The sequence below is a fragment of the Alligator sinensis genome, unplaced genomic scaffold (assembly GCF_000455745.1).
Source record: "Alligator sinensis unplaced genomic scaffold, ASM45574v1 scaffold1094_1, whole genome shotgun sequence".
Taxonomy (NCBI): domain Eukaryota; kingdom Metazoa; phylum Chordata; order Crocodylia; family Alligatoridae; genus Alligator; species Alligator sinensis.
In genome coordinates this window covers 34,432-51,211 of record NW_005842562.1, presented here as the reverse complement: position 1 = coordinate 51,211, position 16,780 = coordinate 34,432, and the positions used below count along the sequence as shown (strand labels likewise).

General features: G+C 43.4%; 1 protein-coding gene across 1 annotated transcript in view; it reads right to left on the bottom strand.

The window, feature by feature from the left end:
- The window catches only part of SH3BP2 (SH3 domain binding protein 2), a 58,745-nt gene extending 42,162 nt beyond the window's left edge, over positions 1-16,583 (bottom strand). Inside the window, exon 1 of the mRNA XM_025214064.1 lies at positions 16,564-16,583. The gene's annotated coding sequence lies outside the window, so the exon portion shown is untranslated. The remainder of the gene's footprint in view (positions 1-16,563) is intronic.
- Between the last annotated feature and the right edge of the window lie 197 nt (positions 16,584-16,780).

The window sequence follows — 16,780 nt, the reverse complement described above, 5'->3', positions numbered from 1 at the left end:
GTACCCTCGAACCCTCTCCCGAAAACCCCACAACCACACCCTCGCCACACACAAACACACACCCCACAAACACCACACCCACCCACACTCACAACTGTGTGCCTCTGGGGGGGAGCTTTGCTCACTGCTACATGCACATACTCCAACACACGCACAAATACACCACCAGCCACCCTCCCCCTCTACATATCCCACACAGACCGTATACCCACCCACACACCCCTACACATCCCCACAAACCCCCTATACCCACCCACATCTACACATGCCCCCACAACCTTCCCCACATCCCACATTACACATACATTGACACACACACATACCCACAGCCCCCAACAAACCCCCCCATCCCTCCCCAATATACAAGAATAAGACTTCATACTGAGCTGTTATGCAATCACCTTTATATACACCACACACACACACACACACACACACACCAGGACAAACATTTTTTTTGCCAAGAAGGCTAATGGCATACTGGGCTGCATTGGTAGGACTGTTGCCAGCAGGTCAAGGGAAGTAATTATTTCCCTCTATTCAGCATTGGTGAGACCACATCTGCAGTACTGTGTTCAGTTTTGGGCCCCCCAATACAGAAAGGATGTAGCCAAATTGGAGAGAGTCCAGCAGCAGGCAACAAAAATGGTGAGGGGGCTGAGGTACATGCCTTATGAGGAAACTTGAGGGAACTGGGCTTGTTTAGTCTGGAGAAGAGAAGACAGCAAGGATTTAATAGCAGCCTTCAACTACCTAAAGGAGGGTTTAAAAGAGGATGGAGCTAGACTGTTCTTAGTGATGGCAGATGACAGAACAAGGAGCAATGGTCTCCAGTTGTAGCAGGGGAAGTTTAGGTTAGATATTAGGAAAAATTCTCTCACTAGAAGGGTAGTAAAACACTGAAACAGGTTACCCAGAGAGGTGGTAGAAACTCCATCCTTGGAGGCTTTTAAGACCTGGCTAGACAAAGGTTTGGCTGGAATGATCAAGTTGGGGCTGCTCCTGCTTTGAGCAGGGGGTTGTACTAGATAGCCTCCTAAGGTCCTTTCCAACCCTCATTTTCTATGATTTTATGATCCACAGAAATGAGGTCCCAGTAGGTATTCAAAAAGTAGAGGTATCAAAAGCCTGTGCTTACAAATTTTGTATAGAAACAGTTTGATGGCATCCACTACACATCATATAGCCGTGTCAAAATTTGGACAACTGGGTTTTTATTAAAATCACATTAATTTGTATATTCAGGTAAGAGAGATTTCAGGAGTAATCCACTGAAGGACCAATAAAAATAGAATTTTGCAGGAAGGATATCATTTCCTTCCCACATTTAAAAAAAAAAAAAAATCTACAGAAAGTTAGAATTCTGTAAACCATTGTACATTTATAACCATGCAAAAGACATTATCTGCATGCCAAGGAACTAATTGTGGGTACAATTTTCAGTGACATCACAGTTTATTTTAGAGGTTGGAAGTCCCTGACAGGAAGTTTGTAATATTTGCATCTGAGCATTGTTAAGCTCCAGGAGCCAACTTCGGCACGACACTGACCTATTCCTTACAAATACTTTGTTATATGGTTTGAGATTGCTACGGCAGGCCTATATCCAGTCAAAGCAGCCAGACATGTACAATCCTGTAGTAGATGCAACTGTCTAAACAGAAAAATGAGTTTTAAAACTTGATGAAATCTGGCCACAATATTTCAGCTCAAATATGGAGTGATAATTATTGGCATAATCCCAACAGCACATTTTACAGAAGCTCTGAAATGTATTTACAGCATATAACTGGAAGAGAGCCAATCTGGTCCCCATCTTTAAAAAAAGGAAGAGGGAGGACGCAGGCAACTAACTATAGGCCCATTAGTCTTACTTCAGTCCTGGGGAAGCTCTTTGAGAAGATTATCAAGGAGCAGATCTGTGATGGGCTGGCAGCGGGAATGATGCTCAAGGGCAACCAGCATGGTTTCATTAGGGGCAGGTCATGTCAGACCAACCTGATTGCCTTCTACAATCACATCACAAAATCACTGGACACAGGTATCATGGTGGATGTAGTCTTTCTGGACTTCAGGAAGGCCTCTGACACTGTCTCTCACCCCATTCTCATTAAAAAGCTAAGTGACTGTGGCACTGATGCATACATAGTCAAATGGGTGGCAAATTGGCTGAGGGGTCGTACTCAGAGAGTGGTGGTGGACGGGTCATTTACGACCTGGAGGGAAGTGGGCCGTCGGGTCCCCCAGGGTTCGGTCCTTGGGCCCACACTGTTCAATTTTTTTATTACTTGGATGACAGGGTGAAGAGCAGCCTGTTTAAATTTGCTGATGATACCAAGATTTGTGGTGAGGTGGGCACGCTAGTAGGGAAGGACAGATTACAGCAAGGAACCAGCAGCATACCTATAGGCTGGGGAACTCCCTTCTCAAAAGCATGGTGGCAGAAAGAGATCTTGGAGTCATTATTGACTCCAAGACGAACATGGGCCGACAATGCAAAAACACAGTCAGTAGGGCTAACCGTACCTTGTCCTGCATTCACAGATGCATCACAACCAGGTCCAAGGAGGTGATCCTCCCCCTCTATGCGACACTGGTCAGGCTGCAGTTGGAGTACTGCATCCAGTTCTGTGCGCCGCACTTCAGGAGGGATGTGGACAGCATTGAGAGGGTCCAAAGGAGGGCCACTCGCATGATCCGGGGACAGCAGGGCAGACCCTATGAGGAGAGGCTACAGGACCTTAACCTGTTCAGCCTTTGCAAGAGAAGGCTGAGGGGGGACCTGGTGTCTGTCTATAAAACTTACTAGGGGGACCAGTGGGGTTTGAGAGAGACCTTGTTCCCCCGAGCGCCTCCCGAAGTAACAAGGAATAACGGCCATAAGTTGCTAGAGAGTAGGCTTAGACTAGACATTAGAAGGCAGTACTTCACAGTCAGGGTGGCCCGGATCTGGAACCAACTTCCAAGGGAAATGGTGCTGGCTCCTACCCTGGGGGTCTTTAAGAGAAGGCTTGACATTTACCTAGCTGGGGTCATTTGAGCCCAGTTCTCCCTCCTGCCCAGGGCAAGGGGTCAGACTAGAAGATCTACAAGGTCCCTTCCAACCTTACATCTATGAATCTATGAACTGAACATAAGAGCTAGGATGTAGCTAATGGCTAGATCCAGGCCTGAGAATCACAAGTTGCAGATTCCTTCCCTCCATCCAATATGGACCTTCTTTGCATCCAGGAACCTATTATATAGCCTCTCCGTGATGCTGTTCTCTCTCTCTCAATCAGGTATCCTAGCATCAGCAGCCAGCAGTTCTGAATACAAGACTCCAGTGCATCTACCAGCTGCATTATACTGCATCATTGGAAAAGCAGAGGGAAAAAACCCTTTTCCAACTCTTTCATTCTTATGTTAAAGTACTTTCAAACCAGACTTGACCTCCAGCGTTTGAGAGACCAAGGTACTCTCCTGTCAAGTCACACCAACATCTGCAAACAGCCTATCTGTAGAACCTACCTCCTCCACCTCCTTTAAAATCAGCTGTCCAGGAGCTGCTTCAGTGGGAGCCTGACTCTGTTAAAGGCTTAGAAGTGCCATGTGTGAACTACAGTTCACTAAACTTGCCCTCCTTGGTCTTGAAAACCTTCAGTGGAGTTGAATGACCCTACCTCAGAGAGCTTTGCAAAGAGCTCCTTTCCTTCTACATCCCTTTCCATTTGTACAGTACTATTCTCTGAATCTTTCCTCCTCCAAGGCTCTCTACTTCTGGTGCCTCTGGAACCTGGCTAGCATTATCCGTTACTAGCTCTACACTCAGGAAACACGCACTTCTTTTTATAGGTCTAAAATACATAGTGCAGTATAAACTGCAGCAGCCTGGCTGCTTACAAGTTCTCTGGAGTACATTACCCTAGTGGGCCGCTCTGCAGCGACTTACCAGTGAAGAGAGTACAGCTAAAAGGGTCTGTACTGATATTTAAACCCCTATAGCAGACTGGCCCTATCTGAGAGGGTAGCTCTACCACAACCAAGCACTCCTGTAGCAGCTACTTTCCACTGGATCCATGAACCAAGAGGAGGACGTGTTGTGAACACAAGGATCAGATTCCACAGAACACTAGAACTTATTACAAAAAGAAGAAAACTATGATTAATTCTGTCACATGGAGACCAAATGTAAAATTCAGCTCTGGAATTCAGTTTTCCTTCAGTAGGTATATGTGCGTACTCAAAAATACTAACCCCCACCCCCTAATCAAGATACCTTTATCTTACAAATTTGAAACATTTTGGCAATGCCGAGATACGCCAAAAGCCACACACAGAGATTTCTGCGTGCTTACAATCTATTTTATGCAGCACAAAGTGCTCTATAAGCATTAAGGGGAACCATGAGTGCTGTTCAGGAAACTACAGTGCTGCCAAATTCTTCACCTTGGAGGCAGTGCCACTATGCCATGAATTCAAGCTCCAAGATTTGCAAAACCACATGTGCATTAGATAGATAAGCATGCCAAACAGTGGCTTGTGACAACATGCATCCTATGGCTTGCTTCTACATACAACACATGGCCTAGGCATCATGAAAGCGTTGTCGGTACCAGATGGCTGCCACACCCAAAATGAAAGGGTCAGACCTGATTGCACTTGCATTAGTGCAAGTCAGAATCTCTATTCAAATCAAGGGATTTAGCCCAGTGTAAAACTTGTGAACGAATCCCAAGGTCCATCTCAGATCTGCCTAAGCTGTTGTGGTCTATGCTTCTGTATAGCATGAACAAGTCAGGTGGAGCTTAAAAAAAAAAAAAAAAAAAAAAAAGGTGTGAAACAGTCTTCTCTTTCTAAGCATGCTCCACCTCTTAAAAGATTTCACTGAAATCTTTATATTCAGCACCTTGCAAAACTGTTCAGACTTGGTTTAACAAGTGTTTTGGCAAACTGTATTTATCCATGTGAAGATGTAACTCATAAAAACTTGTATGCAACAGGTTCATGCCTGCACATTTAAAAAAAACAAAAACCCAAAAAAACCTCTAAAACCCAAAGTGAACTTCAGAAGACTAATACAGAAACTAAGACTCTAATACTGCTATATAGAGCAATTACCCTCTTAGAGCAAAGCAGCTTTTTTCCCCTATAAACAGAACAGTCTTTACTGCATTCCAGGGAGTTTATACCAGAAGTCAGAATCCATTTGATGAAAGACAAGATGTTTCCTGGCATTATACTGGCATGTAGCTCATTGTAAATTCTTGTCTTGTTTCCTCCAGATAGAAACCAAACTGCCCCGAAACTAAGATTCTCCTTTTGCATCATTATATTTCCCCGATATTACATAGAAAACTTTGCAAGCTTGTTTTTTTTAAATGTGATATTATCACAGTTTAGCAAAAGCATAAGTGCAGCATACAGCATATAAACACAATACAGCTTATCTGATTAGCAATGGAAATACACAAGAGATGCATTAATATTCAGGCTTCCAAATACATCTTTTGTTTTAAAGTTACAAAAAGCAAAAAACCCATCTGACTCAGAATTCTAATTTCCCTTTGCTGCACCAGAGCAACAGAACCTGATCATTATGGTTTGTCAGCAGCAAATACACCCACTGAAAGACAGCTTGTTGAACATTAAAGTCCAAAACTCTTTCCTTCCCACATTCTCTCAAGCAACACAATATTTTAAATATATCTAAAAGGATCTCATCTTTGGAGGTGGAGGGGTGGTCTTTAAAAATTAAAGCACCACATTAATGGACCTATTTTAAATCATGGTTGTCAAACATGTGGCCCATAACTGGATACATCCCACAGAGCTCCACCATCCGGCCCCTGTATCTAATCAGACCCACATAGCACACAGGTCTGTGGTGCAGGGCAAGTCCATGGGCTGGACTGGGTTTACAGACCCTCTCCACTTCCCCCTCCTCCAAGATGTCTGATCCAGAAACTGCTCTTGCTGGTCTGGGACCCATGCTGTGTACAGTGAAGATCTTTGAGCAGCCAGGACAAGCACTGCATGCAGTGGCTGCCCTGGGCCATACTGCACTACACATAGCACCCACCCTGGCGACTGCACTGCATGAAGTGCCTGTTTCAGTCAGTCCAAGCTGTGCACAATGTGGATCCCAGACCAGTTGGAGGACCCGGTATGCTGGGGCAAGGGGAAAAAGGGAAGTGGAGGGGGTCCATGGGCTTGATCTGGTCCGTGGACTAGCCATGCACCATTTACTTCGCCTGTGGAGTTGGTTGAGTTTGACAGCCCTCTTAAATGCTGGGTTGGTCCAGATGCCTGTTGTTTGAAGCCATCAACAAAATGATGGCCTGGCTGGTCCAGGGGTAAGCAGGTGCCAGTATACTCTAAACTTGGAAAAAACATTCTTGCCTTCAGTTAAGATTTGCACAGGACAAATTACATACAAAAGAGGACTTGAAGACAACTCAGGGGTCACCGAGTCCTACTCCCTGTTACTGCAGGTAACCAAATCATACAGCCTCATTCATAAATATATTATGTTCCACTGTAAAACCAACTAGATTGTTTGCCCCCAGTAGTAACACCAGTTCTCAATGGATAGGAAAATATGCAAAACATCTGTTCATTTCCAAGATGATGATTACTTTCTGTAAGTACTGTAGCTGAAGTTAAAAATAGATCAGGGGAAACAAAGGTTCACACAAAACCACATTACTTTTTAAATTTTGGTCTAACAAGACATGCTTCACTAGACAGAAAGCTATTCATGTCATAATCCACTTCCTCCTCCTTTTGCTATTAGCTAGCTGTTGAATTAAATTTGCGAGTAAACAGATCATTTTAATTTACTCAATCTTCCACAGAATCTCTAAGCTGAGGCACTGGAATTGTATCACTTTTTTCTTTTTTTTTTGCAAGGAAGAAGATTATGCATCTGGTTGAGACTTAAATACAGAGAGAGAGAGAGAGAGAGAGAGAGAGAGAGAGATTGACGAGTTTGGTAATGCCTTCCATTTTTCTTGTGCATCTCTCCATATGCAAACTCTGTTGTTAATACAATGTGAAGGTGGAGAACCAATTTAAATCACCCCAAAGTAAGGATGTTTTAAGAATAATGCTTCCTCTTGTGCAGGCATTGTTAAACTGTCAGTTATTAAATAATCACAAAACATGAGACTGTCTAACTTATGAAGCATGAGTGACTTCAATTTAATGACCTAGGACAACTAGATCAGTCCCACAATGTAAATGCAGGACAACATACAGTTACTCAGATTGTCTGACTGAGTCCTAGCCCAGCTAAAATAAACAGCAAGAAGCCAGCTTGTCCACATGATGAAGGGAATGGTAGATACAAAGGCAGGCTTAGTTTTAGCCTGTTAGCAAAGGCCAGCTTGAACTCAACCACATCTACCACCCGATACAAACCCCAGTGTGAGTCCCACAAAACTGCCTATCATGTTGATAGTCTATGTATAGGACTAGCACTCCTGATGCAGCGATCAAATACTGAAATCCTTCTACACTTTAAAGGACTGTTTTCCCATTTCCTCCTAGTTCCTATCTATGTTTTGCCCTCACCTCAAGCTCCTGAAAACAACTTAGCTTTCAGTTACATCCCCATTACTTATGAAAACTCGTTCACAATGGGTCTTATACCACACCTCCCACCTCTCCTCCCCATTTCAAATGCATAGTTTAAATACACAGAAAAATTCTGAAGCAGCAGCATGAGTTAGTCATATACACTGGTGCCCCAAACTCTCCCATCCTGGCCCCTCTAGGGACTGTTGGCTATACATTAAGAATATTTGCTGAACTAGAGGCTTACTGAGTTGAATACAAGTTAATAATAGAAGTTCTGGTCAGGCTGTGAGGCTGTTGCTACTTAAACTTAGTATGTGAGCTTTAACACCAAGAACTCGTCCCTACCGCTGTTGAAACAAGTTGCAGAATGCTAAAAATCAAGCAGCTCTTTTCATTCAGTAGTGCGGTTTAAAAATGTGGCAGTAGTAACGAGCTCCAATTTTTGTGTCTAAAGAACGAATGATTCTTCTCCCTTTTCCCATTATACTGTCAACTTTAATAATTTTCCAGTTACCACATTTAGAGATGTTGCTAGAGTATAAAAAATGTGTACAAATAAAGAACAACAATAAACTGAGCATATGGCAGCATATGGGGACCCCAATCGTGGACCAACTTCCATCACAAGGCACAAAAAAAAAAAGATGGAAAACAAGAAGATGACCCTTCTCCGAGAAATTCAATCCAATTCTAAGACAGGGGACAAAAGATGAATACAACATGAAAGCCAAGTTTAAAGACTGAACCCCTTGATGGCTTTCAGGCAGACTCTCTGGAGAAGGCTTGCTTCCTCCATAACAAAGTGGGTAGATGACTAGCTGGCCAGATTCCTGTGCAACATTTCAGTGCAGCTGAAGTTTACTTCAACTATATTTATTGTCTGGTTAATATCTGGTTAATTGTTACTTTTTTAAAAAGCTAAATAAGTCTATATTGCCATTTCCCACAATTTTAAGACTCTCACAATGTTTGGTATTTCTCTCAAAAGTTTCAGCTGTTAGAATCAAGAGATTGCATGAGATGCTCAGATTTCATTTAAAATTTAAAAAAATGTTTCTAACTCTCGTGGCTTTGCAGGACAAGAATTAAGCATGGAGTAAGTGCACCCTGAGGTTCAGAAACCAGCAAGCAAATAAATTAAACTAACAAAAAAATCCTCATAATTTTTACGTCAAACTCACTATTTTTTTTAGAGGCCTGGCTTGTGATTTTTGAGCATTTGGCATTTGCAATGGGATCCGTATTGCTGTTAAAAAAGGAAGAATTTTAAAAGACATTTTTATTTTTCATGGCCCATCTTGATTCTTTACATGCCACTCAGGCTCAAACCACCCAAACACTTGTTTCTAGTAAGTACTACTGATTTTTCACCTGCTTCTTGCAAATATCCATTCACAGGACCCATATTGTTGGGAAATAACAGCAGCCCATACCCCAAAAGCATACAAAATTCAGCTTGGAAACTGTAACCAGCCCTGTTCTTTTAAGGTTCTGTTCCTTTTGAAGGAGACATCAAAGCCACCACTACTACTGAATGCAGAAATCAGTTTTTGTAAGAGCTCTACTCACTGCAAACCATTGGAAACATGAAGGAACAATAGAACAAAGCTTTAGTTAAATCAGAAAGTATTTTTCTTCTCATTTTTATATTTAGGTCTATAAGATATCCCTGAACCCTAGCCACTGTTAGCTAGGAAAACACATACTGCAGTTGCCTCATTTTTGCAAAGTATACTCTACATGCATAGAGAGTCAGAACAAGACACAATTCTGTAAGCTGTAGTTAAAACATCTGTTTTATCATGAAGGCTTGGTCAGACATTGATAATATATGTGCTTCTAATATACTGCTTGTTGAATGCTCTCAAAAGGTATTTGACAATATTAAACACCTGTGGTTCTTCCACAAGACACCCCTGAGGGAGATTAATAGCCAGGTCCACTCTGCACAGGAGGAAAGAATCACACAAAGGGCTAAACTGAGGCCCAAAGGCCCAGATCTTCAAAAGCTGCCTAAATCCTCTTAATCTCAATGGGAATTAGGTGCCTAAATATCATTAAAGATCTGAGCTAAAACAAGTTACCCATAATCACTCCTACATACTGAGTATGGCATATGGAATATTTTAGATTAGATACAGCAAGTCAGTGGCAGTGCAGGGAGTAAAATTCAATACTTCTGTCTTCCAGCTACATGATAACTATGAGATGTTATTTTTTCAGAAAAAGGAGATTTGGTTTTGTCATTCTTATAAGTGATAATAGAATAATATCAGACTTATTAGAATGCTAATAAATGATAATAGTCTTACTGCATCCAGCTACTTAAAGGGTAGAGACTTTTGGATGAGGGGACACAAGACAACCTTTGACTGCCCTGCAAGTGTAAAGATGCTCACATTTAAAGAAGAGATTCAGGTGAAGAAAAAGGTTCTGAACAGAGAACTATTGCTTCATTTCCCCAAATATGGAAACACAAATCTTGTTTCAATTATGCATTGCACTGCTGGGATGGAAGGACTTGTGCATATCACAGGTGGTCCACAGTCCACAACTTGATAGCTGATGCCACAATAAAACAGAAAGCTTTTGAACTTATATTTAAATATATTACAAGGCTGAGCAGGAATTCAAGAAAGGCCAGTACAGCTGGCTTTTAATACTTTTAAGAATGTCCTTTCATTTGAGGTCTGCCTCTCTCACCCATAAACTATCCTCAACATCACAAAGATTCATTCAGTGACATGGTCCAACAGATGATTGAGCTAAGCAGTGGCTGATGGTTTAACTATATCAATATAATTACTGACTCCAGGTTTTTAACATGCTTAGATTTACCAGAACCTGTAGATTCCAGTTTCTTTTCCCCAGGCTAAGACTGATAGTTAAGAAAACTTTCTTGAGATAAAAAGAAGCCTCTAAGTTACTATCATAAAATCATTCACCATAGGAATTCAGGCTTTTCTTTCCCACCCTTCAGTGCCTCAAGCAAGATCTTCATAAAACTAACATGCAAGTGTCACTAGAATTAACTTTTGGTCTCTGAATGGAAAGTTTCATTTAATTGTTTTACTCTGCAGCTTTGTGGCAATGGTGAATGATCTTTAACTTTTTTCTACCCAGAATACAAGAAAAACCCTTCACTGCTTTATCAAAGTACTTATGGGGTGAATCTCAGACATGATGAGCCCCTTCAATGACCACTCAAAACATCTCAAACTCAGGCCACAACTGTGGAAGGGGAAAACATTTGGCACTTAACTAAGATACAGCTGAAGAAATCTATTTGCTGATCTATATAACTTTTTAAAGGGGCAAGGATAAAAAGAAGAGCTATATTAGGTAGCTTCCATAAAAGAAGGATTTCTGGATTCTCTGTTAATTGCGATTTTTCTCTACTGAAAGTTAATTCCTTGCCTGGGAAAAATACCATATTTTCTTACATGCTACGTGCACACCTTTTTTCCAAAAAACAGCAGCTGGAAATTGGAGTGCATACTGCATGTGCAGAAATATGGTAAGAGCAATTTTTTTTTTTTATTACAAAAGTAAAAGTAAAGTCTGCATGCACTCCACAAGGAGCAGAGCTGCTGCTACTCCATTATTTATAGCAAGAAAAAAATATTTCCCCCTGCATTCTGTCTTTCAAAAACAAGGTCATTCATTCCTGCCCAGGGCAGGGGGTCAGACTTGATGATCTATTTAGGTCCCTTCCCACCCTACATCTATGAAACTATCTATAAGGTCCATATCATATTCTGAGGTGCAGCAGATACGAGGAAAATCCTGTATTTCTCATAGGACTCCTTTGTGCTCCATAAATAAAATCCATCCCTATAACCTTATCGTCTTAACAGAAGAACCTGAACACCCCACACTACTTGCACAGTTCTTCTAATAAGAAGAGTAATATTTCATGTTGAAATTTTAACATTTTATAAGCTACATACAATAGTTTCGGAGGCTGACAAGAAACAATGCAACAAAACTGGGCATCACAAAATAGAACAGACTAGAGACAATGGACCACCTCCAGCATTGAGAGGCAACACAAACTGAATACCATGGTTGGTGTTAGTTTGACCTCCCACTAACTTTTTGTCTAGACAAGCTATTTGGTTGCAGGTGCATGCATAACGTAGGCTAGAAGAGGAGTTATTGTCGGAAAGTTTCATAAAGCTAGGAAACAATTTTCACGCTGTTGTTAAAAGTGATTGCTGAAAGAGTACTTTGCTATGCCCTCTTTTCAGCACAGGATGCACCACAGACTTTCCAGTTGATACATGTATAAACTTCACCTAGACAGAAAAACGGGACAGGTAGCCAAGACAATGAGTAATAAGAGAGAGAAAGCTACAAGTAATGGTTGTCATTAAAAGCAAATCCTTAAATCTAATATCATTAAATCTTTAAAAATAAGACTGTTTAGTCTTGGGACTAAACATGGTCTTGGGAGAGAAGGTCAATATCCCTCTCTGCTTGTCTCAAAAGCCCCCCTTCACAATATCCATGTATGGTATGCCAGCTTTTCTGTTCACCTCCATTCAAACTCCAACATCATTCAGTCCCTCTCAGGACTCCTGCAAAACTCAATCATGCCCCACACCACCACAATTTTCAGAGGCAATACTGAAGTGAGTAACTTAAGGAATAATTGGAAAAAAAACAGTATGAAAGAAAGCTACCGACACTGCTGGCTACTTCAGGTTTCTGGAATAATCAATGGCAGGGGTGTCAACCATATGACCCATGAGCCGTACCTAGTTGTAACCAGACGAGTGGCCTGCCACAGAGCCTGAGCCCTTCATCCCTGGTGGACATGACAAGCAGCAGCAGAAGGATAAACAAGGGCTGGCACAGCCTCTGTTGTGCTCCAACCACAAAATGACCCCAGATACGGGGTCCACTACCACCCAGAGATAGAGCTGTTGCTGCTGTGCACAAGCCAGAGCTGCCACCAGGGCATGACAAGTGGGCAGAAGCAGCTCCAGCTCTGGCACTGTGTATGAAGCATGCGGCAGGAGCTGGAGCCACTGCTGAGTGCACTACGCAGGGACCTAAGTGGCTACCACCATCACCACCTGCACCAGGCTGGAGCTGTGGCTGCCACCACCACCACCCGAGCCACCCTGTGCCATGGGGAAATCCAGCCCACAAGGAGTCCTGCAGGCCAGATCTGGCGTGGGGCAGAAGGCAAGTTTGACACTCCTAATCTATGGTAACATGAGAGCTGATAAGAGTCTCTTCCTACCTACCCCACCCCCTCTTAAAAAAAAAAAAAAAAGGGATCTAATAGGCCACTTCATCTAGCTAAGAAAGGGCTTATGGAGCTGATAACTCCTAATCCTTCACTGTTACTTACAATTTAGCAGAGGCAAAGTTACAAAGATCTACCAGTCAGTTATTCCGGCAAAGTCTGAGGATTTTTAAAACCTTGAACATTTCTTAAAAGGACTTGCAGAAGTAGCAAGCCAAGACTCCTGATCTTGCAAAACATGTATGCACATAGGCAACTTTATTTACAATGATACTATTTACAACTGTAAGCATTTGCTAGATCAGGGCATAAGCCAGCAACAATGAACTGATCTGATGGTCACAGGATTATGTATTTCAAACAATTCAGGAATCTGCTAGTTAGCCAACCTAAGGTGCAATTTATGTTTTTGTCAGAACAACACGACCTCACAGAAATGCCAACACCAACATAGCACTGCCATTACTGTACAAGTACAAACATACCTCTTCATAGGAAAGTAGGGCTGGAAGGGACCTTACAAGATCTAGTTCAGCCCTCTGCTCAAGGAAGGATCATCCATGACTAAACCATCCAAGCCAAATGTCTGTCTAACCTGCTCTTGAAGACTCCCAGGGATGGAGATTCCACATTTTCTCTAGCTAGTCTGTACCAAAGCTCGACCACCCTTATAGGTCAGAAAGATCTCCTCCTCGCCAACCTAAATTTCCTCCTAGCCTTGTCCCCTACAGCCACAGAGGCCCAACGCCATCCTCTTTATCAAGGGTTGACAACATACAGACAGTGGGCTGGATCCAGCCTGTAGAGCCGCTGGATCCAGCCTGTGGAGCTGGATGACACTGTCTGTGGGGCTGGGCCATGAGCAGCTGTGCTAGGGGAGAAGCAGCGACAGCACTGGAAGTCTGCAGATGCCTGGAAGCAGCACCGGCATCACAGCCAAGGAGCAAGGGGTTGGGGAGGAGTGGAGGTCACAGGCACAGCTCCTGGTGCTGGCACTGGCAAAACCCCCTACTCCTCAAGGCCAGGCAGTCAGCACAGGACTGGAGCCAGGCTGTCCCAGGCCGTGACTTGTAAAAGTTTGCTGGCCCCTGCTCTTTATAATCAGCTTTCAGGTATTTGAAGACCATTCTCCAGGTCCCCTTCAGCTCTGCCTTTTCCAGACTAACCTTAGTTCTTTCTGTCTTAACCCCTAAGTCTTGTTCCTGAGGCCCCTAAAAATTTTCGTTGCTCTCCACTAGACTCTCCAATCTATCAGTATTTTTCTTGGAGTGTGGGCCCAGAACTGGACACAGTACTGCTGGCGAGGCCTCAGCAGTGCTGAATAGAGCAGAAGAATCACTTCCCTTGATTTGCAAGCAACACTCCTGTTAATACAACCGAATAAGCCAGTGGTGCTCAACATCTCCTAAACGTTTTCTAGGTTGTCCATGTATTGCATGAGCAGTGAAAAATACAATGCATATCAATAATAAGTTTCTAAATCTATTTCAATTCCTGGATAGCATATATAAGCAAAATAACTGCAGTACTTGTAGTTAGTGGAAGAGAGTATTACCAGTAGATTTCTTTTAAAAATAAACAATTACCTTTTAAATATGCATCTCTACATTAATGAGAACGTGTCTTCGGTCATTTATAAAGAAGTGCTTTTTGATATGAAAACTTAAAGTTGCCCTGACAACACTCCCTTTGGTATTTAATCTCTTACAACAAAACTGAAATCTAAGGCCTTGATCTTGCCAGGTCACATGTGCACGCATGTGCATGTGGGAGCTTGCAGGATCAGGGCCCAAAGTAAGGGGAAAAAAAATGCTCCAATTCTTCACAAAGGAGCAACGTTTAAGTCTGCTTGACACGTCTGCAACTTAACTTTCCAAACACACACGCACACACAAAACAAACACTTATTTTCTGGCTTCTAACAGCATCATAGACTTAAAACTAAGGAGTTTTATGGAAAGTTTGGGGATATTAAATAAATTAAAAAAAAAACAAACAACCCACACAGACAGGAAACAGCCTATGCTGGAACCCACCACTATGCTGGCTCATTAGTTACTGTATTTGCGGAACATTGGCAAGAGGTTTCTATTAATCTGCTTTTCTTGCAACAGAGGGATGGTTCATTTATTTACTCCAAAAAAAATGAGAGAAAGAAGGCAGAAGGGAAAGAAACATCTTATTCCTTTCGGCAATAAGGCAGCCAATCATACAACAATTATTCTCTACGATATCGAAAGGATAAAAGTCATCATGTACATATTTCTGTTAAAAATTATTAGAAATAAGGAAGCAGGTACATAGATAGCTAGCCGTATTTCAGTCTGTGGTCTATAACGCTCCAAGAGTGAGAAGGAGACTACCTTCCCCTACAGCAAGTCTATCCAATAGCTGTCCTTAAAATAAGCTAGCTAAATAGAATACAAGCACTTGCAGAAAGTGAGGAACTAACAGCACTCTAGAAACAGAAATCTGATTTACCAAGCACAACGCTGACAGCAGCACTAGAGGCTTTGCTACCTTCTGGAGATTCAAGCCTGGCTCAGTCCCATGCCCATTTATTCCTGAAAGCTTCTGCAGAATTAAGACTGCCAGTAACAACAGTGTGAACATCTGCCTTGAGAATCACAGGACTGGAAGGGACCTCCAGGGCCATCTAGTCCAGCCCCTTGCTGAGATGCTGAATTCGTTGATCTAAGAAGTGGGCCAAGACACTCCCTCCATTCATTCTGGATGGCAGCAGTTGTCAAGATCTACTGGCCTAGGCTGTATTCAGCTGATCACTGAAGAGATTAGAGATGCCAGAGGGCATTACAAGCTACCCAAACCAGCTTCCCCAGTGCTTTGCCGAGTTGAGGAATGCTTAGAAGCCCACTGGCTCTGCCAAATTCCTCAGATGAGTGGCAGCTGCAACCCTTAAGAGAGGGCTGGTGGCGCCCGTTAACCACCAAGCCTCTGCAAAGCTTTAGGAACTCCAGGAATACCTTAGCTACAGAAACACTTTCCTTTGGGCGTCTCAGGGGTGTTGGTTGTAGCCATGCTGGTGTAAGGACACAGGCAGACAAGGTTCTTTGGGTAAATCTGACATCTTTTATTAGACCAACTAAACAGTTGGAAATTTTTTTCTGTAATTGTCTAGTTCATGGAGCCCTCACTTTAAGTAGCTTTTGGTTAATTCTTTAATACCAAATTAAAGACATTACCATAAAAAAGTGCCAGAGAGCAGTTTTGATACCTTCAGAACATACCATCACCTGAGGCTCAGAAATCAGATTTTGAAGCAAAAAGCGCCCACAGAAGTTTTTCCCTTGCATGTTTCCCCCTTCACCCTGCTGACCTGCCCCAGCCCCAGCCTTGTCCAGGTCACACAACCCAGGAACGGAGCAACGCGGCAGGCCGCAAGCGCGCGAGGGCAGGCACCAGGGGCCCGATTTCCCAGGATGCTCCGACGCCGGCAGGCGAGCACAGGCAGACAAGACAGGGACTTAACAGGATTTTCGAGTGCCCGGGCAGGTTAGTCACTGCCTTTCCGCTGCAGTTGATGGAAGTTAATTAAAAACTCAAACTGCCGGAGCACTTTCGGAAACCTCACCAGGCCCCGAGCTGCACGTACACGGCGCCTGTGCAGCGCTCTGGACACCGGCCCCGCGCGCCTCCCCCGGGGCCCAGGGGCGAGGAACCCGGGCCAGGGCACAGAGCAGCGGACCGGGCCGCAGGGGACCGGGGATCTTTGCCAAACTTTGCACCTGGGCCCCTGGTGCCCCGTGACAAGCCACCCCCTGCTCCGTGCCTCAGTTCCCCCGTCTGTAAAATGGGGATAAGGACGCCGGCCTCTTCGGCGGACCCCTCGGGGACGGCTCCCTGCCCCGCCCGGCGACCGACGGGCACCGGCACCGCCCTCCAGCGCGGCCCCGGCTCCGCCACGTGCCAGGGGCAGGGCCTAGGCCTCTTACCTGAGGGCAT